Below are 18,170 nucleotides of genomic sequence, written 5' to 3'. Positions count from 1 at the left end.
TCTCTCCATGTTGCAAACTTAAAAGGATTATGTACCTGAACCCTGAGTTCTACAACATTCCCGAAGGTCCTACCATTAATTGTATAAGCCCTGCCCGTGTTTGTTGTACCAAATGCATTCCCTCACATTTATTCAGATTGAACTCCATCTACAGTTTTTCAGCCATTCACACATTTCATCAGCATCCCTTTGTAATCTCAGAAAACCTTCTTCACTATCCACAATGCCACCTTCCGGTCTATCAGCCTGTCACACATAGCTCTCTATGGTACAAATATCTCTGCTAGGGGCCCTACAATGTCTTCACCAGCTTCCCACAATGTCCTGAGGTACATTTGATCAGGTCCTGGGGATTTATCTATCTTTGTGTTTTAAAATCTCCAGCACCTCCTTTTCTATAATGTGGACTCATTTCAAGACATTGGGTCATAGAGATGTATAGCACGGAAACAGATCCTTCAGACCAACTCCTGCATGACGTATCTAGTCACATTTGTCAGAATTTTGACAATATCCCTCTAAACCCTTCCTATTCATACACCCACCCACATGCCTTTTAAATGTATTTCTATCATCCTCCACTATTTCCTCTGACAGCTTATTCCATACACTCTGCAGGAACCAATTGTCCTTTAGGTCCCTTTAAAAAGTTCCTCTCACACTGTAAAGCTATGTCCTGTCGGTTGGGAAACCCTCAGCCTGGGGAAAAGACCTTGTCTATTGACCCTATCAATGATCATCATGATTTTAAAGTGAATTCAGCCCCAGCTTATTCAGCATTTCCCTGGAGCGCAAACCTACCAACTGTGACAACATCCTTAGTCATTTCTTCTGAACCCTTCCGTGTTCCACAACATCCTTCCGATGGCATTGAGACCAGAATGTCACACAGTATTCCAATAGTAGTTGGTCAAAACACTGTTGAATTCCCTGAGCTCCCCAGTGTTTATTCACAGTTAGTTCCAAAGTGAAATATTTGTTTTGGATCTTGTAATTCCACACATCGTTGGCTTCATTGATCATTGAGGATACCGGTTTTGTCCCTTGCTCTTCTTTTGCTCTTAATACACTTGTAGAATCTCTTTCAATTCTCCTTAGCTTTGGCAGAAAAAGTTATCTTATGTCGCCTTTTTGCATTCCTGATTTCAATGCTAAGTGGATTTCTACAGCCCTGATGCTCCTGAAGAGATTCCCTTGAGTCAGCCAGTTATATCTGACATGTGCCCCCTTTTTCCTGACCAGAGCCTCGAAACTCAGCCAGTGTTTTCTAACTCTATCAGCATTGAGCTGCACACTAACAGGAACATGCTGGCGCTGAACGCTCCTTTTATCTCGGTTTTAAGATATTCCGACTTGCGAGACTTCATTTTACCTGCAAGTGGCCTCCCCATATCTACTTTAAAAATTCCTGTCTAATACTATCTTGCTCCATTGTATAACTTGAGCTTGTGGACCAGATCTGTCCTTTTCCATTGCTATTTTCAACTAATACAATTGTGGTGACTTTCCAAAGGGCTCCCCCACTAACACCTCAGTCCCGTTCCCGACCTTGTTTCCCAAGGGGAGGTCAGGTTTAGCCCCATTCTCCAGTTGGGTCATTTACATAATGACGGGAGTTTTCAGAACACACTTAACAAATTCCTTCCATCCAAATGCTTAATTCAGTAGCAATCCCAGTCCAGGTTTGGAAAGGTTAAGATCCCCTATCATTACAACCCTATTATTCTAACAGATATCTGAGATCTCCTGGCATATTTGCTCCTCCATCTCCCATTGCCTATCGCTGTAGTATGACCGCAGTAAACTGATGACCAATTTCTATTTCTCAGTTCCACCAATATCGCTTAACTGGGCGATCCTGCATGAATACTCCCTCTAGGTACTGCTGGGATTTTTCCCACAATCAAAACCACCAGCTCTCCTCCTGTTTTGCCTCCTATTCTATCCTTCCTATAGACTCTGTCGTCTGGAACATTGAGCCGCTTGTCCTGTTGCTCCCTTAGCTGTGTTTCTGTAATATCTACAACATCCCAGTCCCATGTTCCCATCCATGCTCTGGGTCCATCTGCCTTATCTGTCCGGCCATTTGCATTGAAATAAATGCAGTTTAATCCATCAATTTTCCCTCATTGCCTGCTATGTTCTTGCCTGCCTTGTCTATTTATATTGCTCTCTTGAACATCTGTACCAACCTCAAATTTCTTTCTGGCCTTACAACTGTTATGGGTCCCACATTCCTGCCAGATGAGTTTAAATCCTCTCGAGCAGCTCCAGCAACTCTCCCCACCAGGATATGGGTCCCCCTCCTACTCCCAGTTCAGATGTCTTCCCCACCCTGTCTGCTTGTGCTGACACCTTCAGACATTCAGACATCCAGGGTCTTGTCCACTAAGGTCCATGTGTTCCTCAATATTCCAGGAGGACCTACAATTCATGATGGATATCGTTCACTTATTAAACTTCCAACAGTGATCAGAAGTAAACTCCATCTGCCAATATTCTGCTCAGTTTATCATCTGATCGATATCAGACTACAGCCTGAGACCATCCCCCTCACTGTGGACAGCACCCTAACTTTTCATGTCATCTGCAAACCGACTAATGATTCCTTCTCTTTTCACATGCGAGATATTAATGTACATAATAACCAGCAATGGTTCCTGTACAGATCCCTGTGGTATTCCCACTGGGCAAAGGCTTCCAATCGTGAAAGACACCCTCCACCAATTGTGGATCCAATTTTCCAACTTGCCTTGGATCCCATGGGCTCTTCCCTTTGGGACCAGCCTTCCATGTGGGACTTGTCAAAGACATTAATAAACTCCATGTAAACCACATCATCTGCACTGCCCTCATCTATGTCAGAGGACAATCCTCTACCAAATCCATACAGACAATCCCTAATGTATTCCTGTCCTTTGGAATGTTGATTCATTGTGTTCTCAGAATTGTTTCCAATAATTTCCCTTGCCCCTGCTGTTGGACTACCTGCTCTGTAGTTACCTGGCCTATCACTGCTACTCTTGAACAAAGGAACCACATTAGCGATCCTCCAGTCATTCAGCACTTCACATGTGGCCTGCAATCTGCTCCCTTCCCTGCCATTACAGCCTGGGATATACTTTATTGTTACTGGGAATTTCTCCACCTTTTTGCCCGTGAATACATTTAATGCCTCCTTCTCATTGATCTTAATATGTTCCAGAACCTTACCATCCCAACTGAAATCCCCGGCGACAATGTCTCTCCTGTGTGAATACAGCTGGGAAGTATTCATTGAAGACCTCACCTACTTCCTTTGGCTCCATGCACTGATTGTCCCTTTGGTTTCTAACAGGCCCCACTGCTTAGTTGGGGATCCTCTTACTCTAACTGTACTTATTAAATATCTTGTGCCTTACCCTTAACATTATCTGCTAAGGATAATTTGTGACCATTGTTTGCCCGTTCATATTTTTAAGGACCACCCCCCGCCCCCAGCTTTCTATCTAATGCCTTTGTTATCCATTATTGATAGCGTTACCCACCTTTTGTTCACCCTGTAACCACATCTCTCTGGTGTCTACATCACTTTCATCTCTGTGTCACAAATCCAGCTACCTTATTGAAGAGACTTTGTCTATGCAGAAAAGAAAACTTCTGTACTCTTTCCCACAAGTTCCTATCACAAACCAATTCGCTGATGTAGAGTTCCAATTAAACCTAATCCCACCCTGTTCCTTTCTGCTTGTCTTCAGCCACATCCCCATGCTGTTCCAATTTCTATTTGGATTTGGAAAATACTTTGCTGTGGGTATGTCGTGCAGACCAGGTGAGGATGGGCAGATGTCCTTCTCGATAGGACAAGTGTGTGGGTTTGTTGCAGTCAGCAATGGTGTCATACATTTTTATGGATTGTTAATTATAATATTTGATTTTATTGATTTCAAATTCCCCCATTTCAGACGGTGGGATTCAAACCTGTCTCCCCTTAACATTAGCTGAGGTTTTCGATACATGCCCTAGCAATAACACCACTAGGCCATCACTTCGCCTGCTCACAGGTTGCTCATTCCTGACCAGTTATAGCAGTGCATCATGAAGCTAAACCTATCCTCTTGTCACAATTGTTTGATCCTGACACCTTCCTGCACTCTGGTGCTATCACTCAGTATCTCTCCATGTGGTATCCCTTACTGTGTGGGTCTAATTGCTGCCTCTGTCAGCGTCTCTCACTCTTGCAGCTACTCCAGATCCTGAGCAAACAGAATTCTCCACTCCAGACAGCACAGGCCAGGGATGGAGACTGGGATTTTCCAGATCTCTGTAGGACTCAGTGCCATTCTACACATGTAACCTTCACTACATCAGTGTAACTTTCCATTCTGTCTATTTTTCTGTCTTCTGTAGGTACTCAGGAAGTTCCTGACTCGATAGACTTCCCAACTGCTGGGTGTCTGGTCCGTCACCACATTGAAGACGGTTGGTCAGCCAGAGAGACAAAGGGCAGGGAGATCTGGAGCCTTCAATAAATCCTGCAGTGAGGTAAGATCACTCACAGTGCACAGAGCAGGGAGCAATGGGAGGGCTGCAAACATCAGCTAACAGAACATGACACAGATACAGTGCTGGAGGGGAACACAGTACAGGCACACCTCTATCTCAATCACCACGCCTACTTTAACTTACATTGCACTGAGACAGCATAGAGAGTTCACAGTTATCAATCCAGGCCTGTGCTGTCTTAGTGAGCATCGGTACAACAGAGGGGAAAGCAGGCCTCCCGTGAGAGGGTGGGAATGCTGCCTGGGATCTTTCTGTTCTGTGTTCTCTCCAACACTGTACCTATGGTATGTCTTGTGGATCAGTGTCTTCAATAATTTTTAACTCCTATAACAGTTCCTATCTCTGTAACCTCCTTCTTTCCATATAGGCCCTCCACATATTTTATACGTACCGCATTCCAGCCTATCTCCCTAAGGCTATAGCTTGCTTCAGTGTCTACAACATGCCTTATCTCAGTATTCTCCTCCTCTTTAACTGTGTACAGGGCCATGCGGCATGAAAACAGGACCTTCCGTCCAAGTCATCAATGCTGACCATTTTTCCAAAACTGAACGAGTCACATTTGCCTGTGTTTGGCCCATGTCCCTTCAGACCTTCCCCTCTCCATGTACCTGCCTCAATTTCGTTTCCATTTTGCAATTGTTCTTGTGTCGTCCATGTGGCCCTGGCAGTGCATTCCGTCAATGCACCATCCTCTGTGGATAATGTTGCTCCTCAGCTCCTTCTTTAAATCTTTGCTCTCTCACGTCACGTTTATACCCTCCAGTTTTAGACTCATTTACCATTGGCTATTCACCATTCTTACTCCCTGCATGGTTTAATAAACCTTTATAAGGTCACCCCTTATAAGCCTCCTGTGTCCAAGGGAAATATTGAAGACAATGTTACAAATATCTGTAACTCATGTATCAAAGCGCTGGCCAATGATGGTAAGTGTACCAAATGCTGCTTTCCCCACCCTGTCCACCTATGATGCCACTTCCCAGGAACAATGTAACTGCACCCCTTGGTCTGTCTCTGTTTGACAACACTACCCAGGGCTGTACCATTAACTGTGTCAGTCCAAAACTCAATACCTGAATTAAAGTCCATATTTCATGCCTTGTTCCACTGACCCAGTTGGTCGATATCACCTTTGATAACCGTATTCACTGCCCACTATGCATTGACCAATAAATATAAGCATACCAAACCCCACCTTCACTAGTCTGCCTATCTATGACTGTACTTTCAAGAAACAATGAACCTGCACTCCATGGTCTCTATGTTCAGCAACATTCTCAAGGACTTTACCATTAAGTGTATAAGTCCTGCCCTGATTTGCCTTTCCAAACTCCAACAGCTTACATTTGTCTAAATTGAACCCAGTCTGCCATTCCTCGCCCCAATGGCCCATCTGGTCAAGATCCTGTTGTATTCTGAACTAACCTTCTTCATTGTCCACTACACCTCCAATTTTGGTGTCTTCTGTAAACCTACTGACCATATCTCATATTCACATCCAAGTCAATTATTTAAGGACCCAATATCCATTCCTGCAACACGCTGCTGCTCACAGGCCTCCAGTCCACAAATCAACCCTCTGCACCACCCTCTGCCTCCTACCTTCAAGCCAGTTTTGTATCCAAATGGCTAGTTCTCTCAACATTTCATGTTATCTAACCTTGCTAACCAGTCTGCTTTGTGGAACATCGTTCAGTGTCCATATAGACAACATTCACAATCTGCCTTCATCAATCATCTTTGTCACATCTTCAAAAAAAAACTCATTCAAGTTAGAGAGAGAATTTCCCACACACAAAGCCATGCTATCTATCCCTAACCATTCCTCGTCTTTCCAAATACATGTAAATTCTGTCCCTCAGAATCCATTCCAACAACTTGCCTGCCACTGACCTCAGGCTCACTGTTCTCTTGTTCCCTGGCCTTTCCTTACCACCTTTTTAAATAATGGCACATGCCTTCCAGCACCTCACCTGTCACCAATGACAATATAAATATCTCAGGGAGGGGCACTGCTATCACATTCCTAGCTTTCCACAAATGTCTGGGATACACCTTAACAGGTCCCAGGGATTTATCCACCTCGATATGATTCAACACATCCAGTACTACGTTCTCTGTAATATGGTCAGGAGCCAGGCAGCAGTGGACAATTCATTTACTGAAAGGTCTGTGAACATAATAGTAAAATACTAAACAGAGCAAAAATACACTCAGAGACTGAGGAAGCTAGATAGTGAACAAGTGGACATCAAGGTGCTCAGAGGCGAATCGGAGCAGTTTTATGATCCCACAGTCAGAGATGTCTAGCACCGAAACAGACTCTTCAGTACAACCCATCTATGCCAACCAAATATTCGAACCTAATCTATTCCCATTTGCCAGCACTTGGCCGGCATCCCTCTGAACCCTTCCTATTCAACTGCCTTTGAAATGTTACAATTTTTGTTGCCCTTTAGGTCCCTGTTGAATTTTCCCCTCTCACCCTTAACCTATATCCTCTAGTTCTGGGATCTACCACCCCAGTGTAAACACCTTGTCTATTTACGCTATCCATGCCCCTCACGATTATATAAATCTCTTCAAAATTACACCTCAGCCTATGACACTCCAGGGAAAATGGCCCCAGTCTATTGTGCCTCTCCCTGCAACTCAAATCCTCCAACCCTGGCAACATCCTTGAAAAATCAATTGTCAAACCTTTCAAGTTTCAGTGCCTCCTTCTGATAATAGGGAGACCAGAATTGCACACAATATTCCAAAAGTGGCCTAACCAATGTCCTGTTCAGCTCCTGTACTCAACGCTCTGACCAACAAAGGGAAGCATACCAAATGTCTTCTTCACTGTCTTATCGACCTGTGACTCTACTTTCAAGGAACTGTGAACCTGCATTCCAAGGTCTCTTTGTTCAGCAAGACTCTCCAAGACCTTACAATTCAGTGTGTGAGTCCTGCTCAGATTTGCTTTTCTAAAATGCAGCACCTCACATTTATCTAAATTAAACCCTATCTGCCACTCCCCAGCCCATTGGCCCATCTGATCAATATCCCATTGTATTCTGAGACAACCTTTATCACTGACCACAATACCAACAATTTTGGTGTCACCAGCAATCTTACTAACGGTACCGCCTCTATTCACATCCAAATCATTTAAACGAATGACGAAACAAATCCAGAGAAAAAAAATCCATTTCCCTGGGTGTGAATGTGCTCTGTGTAAACCCTGCCCAATGACTCTCTATCAGGGAGAGCTGCACATACTCCCCTCTGAACTTTGCCCCCTACAAAGATGGCGGCTGCACGTGTCCAGTGAATCGTTGCCCCGAATAAAGATGGCGGCACTGACTCGAGTCAATCGCGAAATGAGGCATTTTCCGGTTTACTGCAAAAACGAGACTGTAAGTTTCAAATTAGTATTTTCCGATGTGCACCAAATGTTCGCAAAATCTCTCAGCCCAGACCAACACCATTTCCCTCCCGTTTCCTGCTGTTTATTTCTTTCCCTCCCGACAGCTCTCCGCCCGCACAGCCGCGATGGTCACGTGGTATAATCAAGTTCCGCCTCTCATTCACTCTGATTGGTCGGAGGGCCAACCGCCTCGCCAGGTCCTCCAGCCCCGCCCCTGTACTTCCATTGGTCCACCGCTGACATCAATCATCCTGTGACCATTGTTGGCTGGAGCATGCGCACTGCTTCCTGGCTTTTGTTGCTTCTGCATAAGTTACAAGCGTGAGGGACAAAGTTAAAAACACACAACCACCTGATGAAGCAGCAGCAGCGCTAGTGCCTCCAAATAAACCTGTTGGACTATAACCTGGTGTTCTGTGAATTTTAATTTTGTCCATCCTAATCCAATACCAGCACCTCCAAGTCACCAGTGAGGGAGGAATGTATAACATAAGAACTAGGAACAGGAGAAGGCCATCCTGCCCTTTGAGCTTGCTCTGCCATTCAATAAGATCATGGCAGATCACTTCGTGGACACTGAACCATTTACACATGTTCTCACCGTATTCTTTAATTAATTATTTCTGTTTTGAAACAAAGCTACCTTAGCTTTAAAAACGTTTACTGAACAAACATCAACTACTTCCCTGGGCAATGAATTCCATTGAGGTTAAGAAGTTCCTTCTCAATTCAGTCCTAAATTTGCTGCCTCCAATCTTGAGGTGATGCCATCTTGTCCTAGATTCACCTGCCAGTGGAAACATCCTCTCTACTTCTATTTTATCCATTTCATTCATTATTTTGTATGTTTCCATTCTTCTGAATTCCAATGAATATAATCCCAATCTACTCCGTCTCTGTTAAGCCAACCCCCTCAACTCTGGAATCAACCTAGTTAATCTCCTCTGCACCCCCTCTCGTGCCAGTACATCCTTTCTCAACTAAGGAGATAACAACTACATGGAGTACTCCAGGTGTGGCCTCACCAGCACCCAATACAGCTGGAACATAACATCTGCTTTTAAGCACAATCCCTTCAGCATAGAAGGATAAAATTGCATTTGCCTTCAGAATTGATTGTTATACCTGGTGACCAACCTCATGCAGTAGGATACTCAGGTGCCTCTGCTTAGCAAAAATGCAACTTTTTAAAATTCAATTAATAATCTCTTTTTAATGTTACTCCAACCAAACAGTATGACATTACATTTATGAACATTATATTCCATATGACCGACCATTGCCCACTCACTCAATGTATCTATGTTCCTCTGCAAAGTTCCACAGTCCTGCGCACACTTTGTCCTGCTACTCATCATCGTGTCATAAGCAAACTTTAACACCCTAAATGTGGTCCCCAACTCCAAATCATCTGTATCAATTCTAAATAATCGCAGTCCCAACACTGATCCCTGAGGCACACAACCAGTCACTGATTGCCAGCCAGGATAATATGCATTTATCCCCACACTTTGCTTCCTGTTAGTCAACCAATCTTCTATCCATGCTAATACTATACCCCTAATGCCATATACCTTTATATTATGCAACAGCCTCTTGCACAGCACCTTTTGAAGGCCTTTTGGAAATCCAGGTACACTGCATCCACTGGGTCCACATTGTCCAACTTGCTTGAAATGTCTTCATAGAATTCCAAAAGATTTTTCAAGCATGACCTGCCCTTCATGAACCCATGCTGTACCTGGCAATGGGACAATTTCTATCAAGTCCCTGCTATTTCTTCCTTGATAATAGATCAAAGCATCATTCCCACTATAGAGAAGACGCTGTCTGGGGTATAATTACCCATCTTTTGTCCACCTCCTTTTTAAAACAGTGGCGTCACTTTTGCTGCTTTCCAAACTGCTGGGACTGCCATGAAGTCCAGTGAATTTTGGAAAAATACTGTCAGTGCATTTGCTATTTCTCCTGGGATACATTCTGTCAGGGAAAAGAGAATTTTCTATTATTAGCTCAATTACCTCCAACAGTCCAACACTAGGTGTTCTGTAATAATGATAACTTCCATATCCTCACCTACCTTTGTGTCTTTGTTAATTACTGGCAAGATATTAGTATCCCCCACTGTGATGTCCCGGAACTAAATGCTCCTTCTCTTTTTCCAAAAGACCAACGTTTACTTTTGCCACTCTTTTCTCATTATTTATGTTTATAGAAACATTTGCTATCTGTCTTTATAGTCTGTGCTAGTTTATTTTTCTCATGTTCGAGCTTACATTTCTTTGTAACTCTTCTGTGGCTTTCTGTTGACCTTTAAAGTTTTCCCAGTTCTAGTTTCATGCTGGTTTTGGCCACTTTGTATGCCTTTCAATTTGATCACTTTCCTTAGATACCCATCGCAGAGAACACCTTTTCTTACAGTCCTTCCATTTCACTGGAATATACCTTTGCTGAGGACTTTGGAAAATGTCTTTGAAAATCTTCCACTGCTCATCAACTGTCCCACCATAAAATCTTTGTTTCCAGTCTACGTTATCAAGGTTCTCCCTCATTCTATTGTAGTTCCCCATGTCCAAGCACAGGACCCAGAAATTATATTTTATCTTCACACTCTCCATATGTATTAAATTCAACCATACAGTGATCACTTCTTCCGAGAGGATCCCTAACTCTGAGGTCACTAATTATTCCTGTCTCATTTCAGAGGGTCAGATCTTGGATAGCTTGCTCCCTTGTAGATCCACTTCATACTGTTCAAGTAAAATATCACAGATACACTTAATGAACTCCTCATAGCTACCCTGACTAAGCTGGTTTGACCAAAATACATGTACATTAAAATCACCCATGATCATAACCGTACCATTTTTACAGGCATTAGTTATTTCTTTGTTTATTGCCCATCCCAATATGATATTATTATTTGGTGGCCTATACACTGCGCCTATCAATGACTTTCTTGGTTGAATTTTGAATGCATCATTCCTGTTTTTCCTAATGTATGGCAAAAACAACAACTACTCGCATTGTATGGAATCTTTCACAATGGCAAATCTCCTCAGGTACTTCATGGATGATCAAAACATTGATTAAGCAGAATGATTTCCAAAAAAATCTTAAAGGAGGATAGAATAGGTTAGGGAGACGATTTGACAGACTTCTGCCCTTGACACTTCCAATTGTGGAGTGATGCAGATGGGGCAGGTTGGAAAGGGAACATGCAAAGGGAAAACGGAGGAGTGCAGGCAGTGTATAAGGTCTTAAGGACAGAGGAGGTTCCAGACTGAGTCTGTCTGTGATAGAGAGTATGGCTGCCTCATGGAGTTTGAAGCTCTGCAATGGGTGCATGCAAGTCATGTTAGTCGAGGATAGTATAACGGTGGCTGAGATAGCTTTTCATGAGGACTTGTCTCCTGAGGTAGTGTGGGCTGAGGTTAGAAACAGAAGGGGAGAGGTCACACTGCTTGGAGATTTTTTTATAGGCCTCCACAGAGTTCTAGGGAAGTGGAAGAGAGGATTAGCAAAATTATTCTGGGTAAGAGCAAAAGTACCAGGGTGGGCATTGTCTATAAACCTCAGGCACATGCGCAGTTTGGTTCCTATGTAGCGCATGCGCAGTCACATTGATCAGGACAGGGAGAGACATGGAGCTGCTTTCTCCAGCAGCGGCTGCGATCGGCTTCAGAGAGCGGCGTTCAGAGGCGGGGTGTGGGAGCCTCGCTGGGAGAAAGGAGCGGAGAGAATTCACAAGTGCGGGATACAGGTTTAAAAAAAACAAAAAAGCCCCTCCAGGCCCGGGGAAGGAGGTGGCGGTCTCTGATCAGGGAAGCGGCCCAGGGTCACGGCAGCCATTTGTTTGAGGGAAGAGGGAGCGCGGGCCTCAGGGTCGCCATTTTGAGAAGGTCAAGGTGCAGGAGGGCGGGGCTCTCGGGGTCTGTAGAACAATCAGAGGAAAGGGAAGCCCCATTGTTATTGATGAATTCCATGAACACAGCGTCACTGGGCGGTCCCGCAGGAATCTCCTCTCTCAGTCCCTGCTGTGATGTTTCACCCCAATCAGAACCAGCAGCTCTCCTCCTCTCTCAGCTCCCCTTCTGTCCTTCCTGCAGCATCTGTCCCCTGGGGCATTGAGCTGCCTGTCCTGTCCCTCCCTCAGCTGCTGTTCTGTAATCCCTGTGATATCCCAGCCCCATCTTAGGTTACTTCACTAAAGACATGAAACATTTAATTCACATTCAATCATTTACAATGGTGAGATTTGAACCTGTGTCCAGAGAACATTTGCTGAGTTTCCGGATAAATTGTCTCACAATAATGCCACTAGGCCATCACTTCACCTTCTCACAAGTTGGGCATCCCAGCACAAGTGTTTGATCCTGTACTCTGGTGATATCACTCAGTGTCGCTCCATGGGCATGGATAGGATAAGTAGGCAAAGTCTTTTCCCTGGCGCTGGGGAGTCCAGAACTAGAGGGCATAGATTTAGGGTGAGAGGGGAAAGGTATAAAAGAGACCCAAGGGGCAGAGAGTGGTATGTGTATGGAATAAGCTGCCAGATGATGTGGTGGAGGCTGGTACAATTGCAACATTTAAGAGGCATTTGGATGGATATATGAATAGGAAGGGTTTGGAGGGATATGGGGCGGGTGCTGGCAGGTGGGCCTAGATTGAGTAGGAATATCTGGTCGGTATGGACGGGTTGGACCGAAGGGTCAGTTTCCATGCTGTACATCTCTATGACTCTATGTGGTATCCCTCATTGTGTGGTTCTAATTGCTGCCCCTGTCACCATCTCACTCTTGCAGCTACTCCAAATCCTGAGCCAACAGAATTCTCCACTCTAGAGAGATGAGGCAGCACAGGCCAGGATTGGAGACTGGGTTTTTCCAGATCTATGTGGGGCTCAGTGCCATTCTACATGTGTAACCCTCACAGCATCAGTCTAATTTCCCATTCTGCCTATTTCTGTGTCTTCTACAGGTACCCAGGGAGTTCCTGACTCAATAGACTTGACAACTGCTGGTCGGGAAGATGATTGGTCAGCCAGAGAGACAAAGGTCAGGGAGGTCGGGAGCCTTGAATAAATTCTGCCGCCAGATAAGATCACTCGGCGCACAGAGAAGAGAGCAATGAGAGGGCTCTATACATCAGCTAACAGGACATGAGATAGATATAATAGAACATAGAACATAGAAGGATACAGCGCAGTACAGGCCCTTCGGCCCTCGATGTTGCGCCGACCGAGTCCTACCTAACCTATACTAGCCCAATAACTTCCAAATGCCTATCCAATGCCCGCTTAAATGAACATAAAGAAGGAGAGTTCACCACTGATACGGGCAGGGCATTCCATGAACTCACAACCCGCTGTGTGAAGAATCTACCCCTAACATCTGTCCTATACCTACCACCCCTTAATTTAAACCTATGTCCCCTAGTAACACCTGACTCCATTAGCGGTAAAAGGTTCTTAGTATCTACCCTATCTAAACCCCTAATCATCTTATACACTTCTATCAGATCTCCCCTAAACCTTCTCTTCTCCAATGAGAACAGCCCCAAGTGCCTCAGCCTTTCCTCATACGATCTTCCTACCATTCCAGGCAACATCCTGGTAAACCTACTCTGCACTCGTTCTAAAGCTTCCACATCCTTCCTATAGTATGGCGACCAAAACTGCACACAATACTCCAGATGAGGCCTCACCAGAGTCTTATACAACTGCAACATGACCTCAGGACTCCGGAACTCAATTCCTCTGCCAATAAAGCCCAGTACACCATATGCCTTCCTCACAGCACTATTTACCTGGGTGGCAACTTTCAGAGATCTGTGTACATAGACACCAAGATCCCTCTGCTCATCCACACTACCAAGTAGCCTACCATTAGCCCAGTAATCCATCATCTTGTTATTCCTACCAAAGTGAACGACTTCGCACTTAGCTACATTGAATTCCATTTGCCACATTTCCGCCCAGCTCTGCAACTTATCTATATCCCGCTGTAACCTACCACTTCCTTCCTCACTATCCACAACTCCACCGACTTTCGTGTCATCCGCAAACTTGCTTACCCAGCTTTCAAGTCCTTCCTCTAGATCATTTATAAAGATAACAAAAAGCAATGGTCCCAAAACAGATCCTTGTGGTACACCGCTAGTAACTGCGCTCCAAGATGAACATAATCCATCAACTACTACCCTCTGTCTCCTTCCAGCCAGCCAATTCCTAATCCAAACCTCTAATGTATCCTCAATGCCATACCTCCGAAGTTTTAGCATTAGCCTACCATGGGGAACCTTATCGAACGCCTTACTAAAATCCATATACACAACATCTACTGCTTTACCCTCATCCACTTCCTTAGTCACCTTCTCAAAGAACTCAATAAGGTTTGTGAGGCACGACCTGCCCTTCACAAAACCATGCTGGCTATCCCTGATCACTTTATTCCTACCCAGATGTTCATAAATCTTATCCCTTACCATTCTCTCTAAGACTTTGCCCACCACTGAAGTCAGACTCACTGGCCTATAGTTACTAGGGCTATCCCTACTCCCTTTCTTGAACAATGGGACCACATTCGCTATCCTCCAGTCCTCTGGTACTATTCCCGTTGACAATGACGACATAAAAATCCAGGCCAATGGCTCTGCTATCTCCTCCCTAGCTTCCCATAGGATCCTGGGGTAAATGCCATCAGGCCCAGGAGACTTATCTATATTCATCCTTTCCAATATTCCCAAAACCTCTTCCCTGCATATTTCCAGGGCATCCATTCTAATTATTTGTGATTCCATATTCACATCAGCAACAGTGTCCTGTTCCTGAGTGAATACTGATGAAAAGTACTGATTTAATGTCTCTCCAATCTCCTCCGCCTCCACACACAACTTCCCACTACTATCCTTGACTGGACCGATACCTACCCTAGTCATCCTTTTATTCTTGACATACCTATAGAAAGCCTTTGGGTTTTCCCTAATCATACCAGCTAAAGACTTTTCATGTCCCCTTCTCGCTTTTCTTAGCTCCCTCTTTAGCTCCTTCCTGGCTACCTTATAACTCTCAATCGCCCCTACTGAACCTTCACGCCTCATCTTTACATATGCCGCCTTCTTCCCTTTCACAAGGGACTCCAATTCCTTACTAAACCACGGCTGCCTCACAAGGCCCTTTACACCATGCCTGACTGGTACATACCTATCGAGGACACGCAGTAGCTGCTCCTTGAACAATCCCCACATCTCATTAGTGTTCTTCTCTTGAAGCCTGTTTTTCCAATCCACACAACCTAAGTCATGCCTCACTGCATCATAATTTCCCTGCCCCCAGCTATAGCTCTTGCCCTGCGGCGCACGATTATCCCTCTCCATCACTAAAGTAAAAGTCACCGAGTTGTGGTCACTGTCCCCGAAGTGCTCACCTACCTCCAAGTCTAACACCTGGCCTGGTTCATTACCTAGAACCAAATCCAATATAGCCTCCCCTCTTGTTGGCCTGTCGACATATTGTGTCAGGAAACCCTCCTGCACACATTGTACAAACACCGACCCATCTAATGAACTCGAGCTATAGCTCTCCCAGTCATTATCTGGGAAGTTAAAGTCCCCCATAACAACCACCCTGCTACCTTCACTCTTTTCATGAATCATCCTCGCAATATTATCCTCTACTTCTCTAGGACTATTAGGAGGCCTGTAGAAAACACCTAACAGGGTGACCTCACCTTTCCTATTTCTAACCTCAGCCCAAACTACCTCAGATGGCAAGTCCTCTTCCATCGTCCATTCCACTGCTGTGATACTGTCTTTGACAAGTAATGCCACGCCTCCCCCTTTTTTACCCCCATGTCTGATCCTACTAAAACATTTGAACCCTGGAACGTGCAACAGCCATTCTTGTCCCTGTTCTACCCACGTCTCTGTAATGGCCACAACATCGAAGTCCCAGGTACCAACCCACGCTGCAAGTTCACCTACCTTATTCCTTATACTTCTGGCATTGAAGTATACACACTGCAATCCTCCTTTCTGGTTACAGGCACCCTCCTGAGAGATCGCTGCATTATTCCTAACCTCCCTACACTCAAGGTCCTGTACCCTAAAGCTACAGTCCTGGTTCCCATGCCCCCGCGGAGTTAGTTTAAACCCTCCCAAAGAGCACTAGCAAACCTCCCCCCAAGGACACTGGTGCCCCTCAGGTTCAGGTGTAGCCCATCCTTTTTATAGAGGTCCCACCTTCCCCAGAAAGGACCCCAGTTGTCCAGAAACCGGAATCCCTCCCTCCTGCACCATCCCTGTTGCCACGCATTTAACTGCTCTCTCTCCCTATTCCTTGACTCTCTATCACGTGGCATGGGTAACAAACCAGACTACAACTCTGTTTGTTCTAACTCTGAGCTTCCAACCTAGCTCCCTGTAAGCCTGTCTGACATCCTCACCCTTCTTCCTACCTATATCGTTGGTGCCAACGTGGACCACGATCTGGGGCTGCTCCCCCTCCCCCTTAAGGACCCGGAAAACACGATCAGCGACATCACGTACCCTTGCACCTGGGAGGCAACATACCAAACGTGAGTCCCTGTCGCCCCCACAAAACCGTCTGTCTGTACCCCTCACTATCGAGTCCCCAAGAACTATTGCTCTACCTTTCTCCACCCTACCCTTCTGAGCAACGGGGCCAGGCTCCGTGCCAGAGGCCTGAACCTCGTTGCTTGCCCCTGGTAAGTCATCCCCCCCACAAGTATCCAAAACGGTATACTTGTTCTTGAGGGGAATGACCGCAGGGGTCCCTGCACTGGCTTCCTCCTCCCACTCCCCCTCACTGTCACCCATCTATCTTGAACTTTCGGAGTAACTACTTGCCTAAAGCTCCGATCTATGACCTCCTCTGCCTCCCGAATGATCCGCAGTTCATCCAACTCCAGCTCCAGTTCCCTAACACGGGTTTGGAGGAGCTGGAGATGGGTGCACTTCTTGCAAGTGTAATCAGCAGGGACGCTAATGGCTTCCCTCACCTCATACATGTTGCAAGAGGAACATTGCCCTCTCTGCACTGCCATCCCTCTAAAAGTAAGCTTTCCTTAAAAAAAACAACAAAAACCAACTAAATCTAAAGAAACAAACAAGGAAAATGCAGCACTTACCCGCTAGTCACAATTGGTCTTATTATTAGGTTAGAGGAGGTGGAAGGGTGGGAGGCACTACTCGTGTAGTGCCTCGGGTGACTCGCCTACGCCTTTAAATAAGGGGAGAGAAAAAAAACCTTACCCAGGTAACCTAGCGCGCCTTCCGGGTCTGCTACCGCTTTTTTTTTAAAAAGGAAAACTTTAAATTTACAACTATTAAATAAGCGACCAAACTTACCCACCAATCGTCACTTACTTTGTGTAAAATTATTACTTTCAGAGCAATATAATTTCCATGTTAAATTGTTTTACTTTTATTGTGTGCAAGAAAACAATGTAGGTACATCCATTTGTTCTTTAGTTCAACTAACACTAAATTTTAATTTATTGGAAACACTACACTCGGGTGAAAAGAACGATTCTTCAGATCAAATCTCATATTAAATGGCTGTTTCTATTTTTCAAATCCTATGACCTCCAAAACAATATTTATTTAATTTCATAAGAAGAAAAGAAAACTGCTTTTGAAATGTTGAGATAGTTTCTTTTTCTTCCAACATGAGTTGTCAGTGAACAATAATCCCACAATTATCAGTCATTTGGTACAAAATGACTTCTGGGACCAAATGTCATTAACTCGACCTTTCCTTCACAATAATACTCACTTTCCTGGCCTAATTATTTCTTCATAATTCTGACATAAATGTCTAAACATTTATCATCGTAAAAATTGCATTAATTAAATAGACATGACTCTACAAAAAAAATCAACTGTTGCTGAGTGTTTTTTAATGATTAAAGCCGCCTTTTACATTTTACTTTTCAGTTTATATGTATTAATGAATATACAATCAACATCAGAGCAAAGTGCATTCAAAATATTAAGTCAATTTATCTATCAGGATTTTAGAAACAATTATCAATTACAGAAAATTACACAACACTTTAGCTTAGAATTTGTAACAAGCATGTGATTGTCGCCTTGCCCATTATGGTTGGAACGTTTTGAAGGAATCTTGTGCAGCTCTGTTACGGTCTCTGCTACCACACCAGTAGGCACAGTTTCAATTCCCACTTGT

The sequence above is a fragment of the Hemiscyllium ocellatum genome, unplaced genomic scaffold (assembly GCF_020745735.1).
Source record: "Hemiscyllium ocellatum isolate sHemOce1 unplaced genomic scaffold, sHemOce1.pat.X.cur. scaffold_152_pat_ctg1, whole genome shotgun sequence".
NCBI lineage: Eukaryota > Metazoa > Chordata > Chondrichthyes > Orectolobiformes > Hemiscylliidae > Hemiscyllium > Hemiscyllium ocellatum.
This window is presented reverse-complemented; position numbering follows the sequence as displayed.